We start from the raw sequence: 3,724 nt of genomic DNA on the forward strand, positions 1-3,724 counted from the left end.
TTTAAACATGTTGACACATTTAGCCCCTGTAGTTTGTAATTCCTCACTTTCTTTCACAATTAGCTTCGTATGATCCATGATTTATTCGTTTAAGGGTATAAACATCATGTAGGGTTATTGAAAGACATATTTATTCATTGTTGACATTTTGAATCCTTTTACACACATAGATTCCCTGTTTGTCAACTTTAGTCCCTCTAATTCAATCCTTTACACGTTTTAAGTCCATGACACGTGTCGATATAATATTGGACATGAATTTTCGAGGTGTTACGTCCTCACCCCCTTAAAAGAAATTTCGCCCTTGAGATTTACTGAAACAACTGAGGGTACTTTTCTTTCATTGTGGATTCTAACTCCCACGTGTATTCGGGACCTCTACGGGCATCCCATTTGACCTTTACAATAGGTACGTACTTCCTTCGAAGCTTCTTTACCTGTCGATCCTCAATCGACAAAGGTTTTTCCATAAATTTCAAGCTCTCATCTATATGCACATCTGTGTGTGGTATGACTAGCGATTCATCAGCTAGACATTTCTTCAGATTGCAGACGTGAAACACATTGTGAATACCATTGAGCTCTTCAGGTAAGTTTAACTTATAAGCCACTGTTCCTACACATTCGATGATCTCGAATGGTCCTATATATCTTGGGCTTAACTTACCTTTCTTACCAAATTGCATCACCCCTTTCCAGGGTGATACTTAAAGCAGGACTTTATCGCTAACCTCGAACTTCAGAGGTTTTCGCCTTTTATCAGCATAACTTTTCTGCCTATCCCTGGCAGTTTTCAGGCGATCACGAATCTGGACAATCTTGTCCGTCGTTTTGAAGACTATTTCAGGTCCTGATAATTGAGTGTCTCCTATTTCTGCCCAACAGATGGGCGTTCTGCACTTTCTACCATATAGTGCCTCAAAAGGTGCAGCCTGAATGCTGGTGTGGTAGCTATTGTTGTAGGAGAACTCGACCAATGGTAGGTGTTTATCCCAGCTACCTCCTAAATCAATTACACATGCACGAAGCATGTCTTCCAGAGTCTGAATGGTACGCTCACTCTGCCCATCCGTCTGAGGATAGTAAGCCGTACTAAAATTTAAATTTGTGCCCAAATACTGTTGGAAACTTTTCAAAAAATGGGATGTATATCTGGTATCTCTGTTAGAGATAATGGCCACTGGTACTCCATGCAGAGATACAATCTTATCAACGTACAGTTGGGCTAACATGTCAGAGCTATAAGTTTCCTTAATGGGTAGGAAATGTGCTGACTTAGTCAGTCTATCTACTATCACCCAGATAGTATCATTTCCTTTCTTAGTCTTTGGAAACTTGGTGATGAAATCCATCGTCACCATTTCCCATTTCCAAGTGTGAATTTCAGGCTGTTGTAGCAAGCCTGACGGCTTTTGATGCTCAACTTTGACTTGTGCACATGTCAAGCATTTAGCCACATAGGCAGCTATAGACTTCTTCAAGCCTATCCACCAATAATTCGCCTTTAGATCCTGATACATCTTATCAGCTCCAGGATGAACGGAATATTTGGAACTGTGGGCTTCCTGTAGGATAACATCCCGAAGTCCTCCATAAACAGGAACCTATATTCGTCCACTTAACCTCAGGATTCCGTCCTCGCCATAGGATAACTGTTCTTCAGTTACTCCTAGCTTCTCGTCAGGATAATTAGCTTCTAACACGGCTTCCTTCTGCGCAGCTAACAACCTTTCATTCAAATTATTCTTTATCTCAATGCTCTTGGCATTGATTCTTATAGGCTTTACCCTTTCGTTTCTACTTAAGGCATCAGCAACCACATTTGCCTTGCCTAGATGGTATCTTATTTCACAATCATAATCATTTAAAGTTTCCATCCATCGTTGCTGCCTCATATTCAAGTCCTTCTGATTAAACAAATGTTGAAGGCTCTTGTGATCAGAATAGATCACACACTTAAGTTATTACTTTATTTTGTTATTTTTTTATCTTGTTATAATTTGTATTTTTTTAGACCCGAAATCCACAAAGTGGAGCGAGCGAAGCGACTATCATCAAAAACGCCCTAAAAGAGTATTGCACGACATACCGCCATAAATCTTTTCCATACTGGGCATCATGGGAGGTTGCGAGACACCACTCGAAGTGGGTACCGGTTACGTTGGTCGACATGGATGGCCGACGACTCCAAAGAAAAGAGGAGGTTCAAAAAGATCAAAAACTCCCGAGTCCGGGAACTACACTACTTCCGAGTCCAACATCATGCCCGAAATGAATCTGAACGACCAACCCGATGACGAACGCGAACAAGATGATACACCCACAAGGCCGCATCGCAAGAAAAATGGTGATTCATCAAGCAGAGGAAAGGAAGCAGTGGTTGATGCGTAGTCGAATACCGGTGTTCTAATATGTTTAAGTTTATGTTTTTACATAGCTTTTAGTTTTGAATAGCCTAGTTTTGATTAGAATTGTGTTTTACAGGCCTAACGGAGTTTAAGGAGCTATTTGGAAGCTATTCGGAGCGCCAGGAGCGAACGGGATCAACCGAAAACACAAAATATGAAAAATCGGAGAATTATACCCTACAGGGGCCGTCGACGACGCCCTAGAGCCGTCGGCGACGCCCCACGTCATCAGAAAACAAGGCGTCGAGAGAAACTAGACTTTGGGAGCCGCGTCGGTGACGCAGGGGCTCGCGTCGGCGACGCCTCCTTCTGCGTGCGGACGCGATTTTCACTTCCGTTTCAAGTTTGAATGACTTAAAATGCTTTTGGGGTTCATTCTAGTGGGGGTTACGAGTTTTGGAGTAGAAAACACCATTTGGGAGCCAAGAACCCCATCTTCTTCACCCCTAACCTATCTCTAACATCCTTAACCTCTAACCCATCATCAAACACAATTCCTAACCCTAATCCACCATCACCATCACCATCATCACCAACCCTTCCAACATCATCCTCATCCATCCACACTCACCATTCAACCCTAAACCCTAACCTTCATCCTTCCTCCAAGAATCAAGGTCATGGCTTGGTGTTCGTGTCCGTCATTCGGTGATCACGTTCCTTCAATCATGAGCTGCTAGTCTCCTCAGGTTCACCACGGTGTAGATTGTTGTAAGATTTTATAGGGTTTATACATTTGTGCTTAGTTTGATTGTGACAAGTTGTTTAGTATTTGAAACCTTTGATAATTGTCTTGAAGTTGTTTAGAATTCGTAAATTATCGAGTGATGATAAAATTTGACTTTGCGAAATGGTTATGTGTAGTTATGCCTTATCTTAGGTTGGGATTTACGTGTTCTTGATAAAGAAGTGCATTGCAGTCCATTGTCTATGATGTTGATAGCTTTTGGCACCTAAGCCACGTGACACTAAATTCGTTAATCACTATATGCAACTGAATCAAGTTAAAACATGTAGTAACCCTAGGTCTTACAATTATCGAACCGGGTGTAGAACTTTTTTCTAAATTATTGTTTTCAACCACTTAGTAAGTTTTGCCATCTTAGTTAATAAACCATTGTTTTAGTTAATAGCAATCTGTCGGTTCACTCCGATTTCTTTTTAAACCAAACAAACAAAGAAAATTAGCAAGCTTCATAATTACTTTGTACATTTTTGTAAATAGTCTAACTAATCAAACAAGTCGTGCAATACTGACCACATGCTCTTCGTGAATACGATACTCGACTTACCCTAGCTACCTAGGTTAATTGGGT

Source organism: Helianthus annuus, chromosome 5 (genome assembly GCF_002127325.2).
Source record: "Helianthus annuus cultivar XRQ/B chromosome 5, HanXRQr2.0-SUNRISE, whole genome shotgun sequence".
In the NCBI taxonomy this organism is placed as follows: Eukaryota; Viridiplantae; Streptophyta; class Magnoliopsida; order Asterales; family Asteraceae; genus Helianthus; species Helianthus annuus.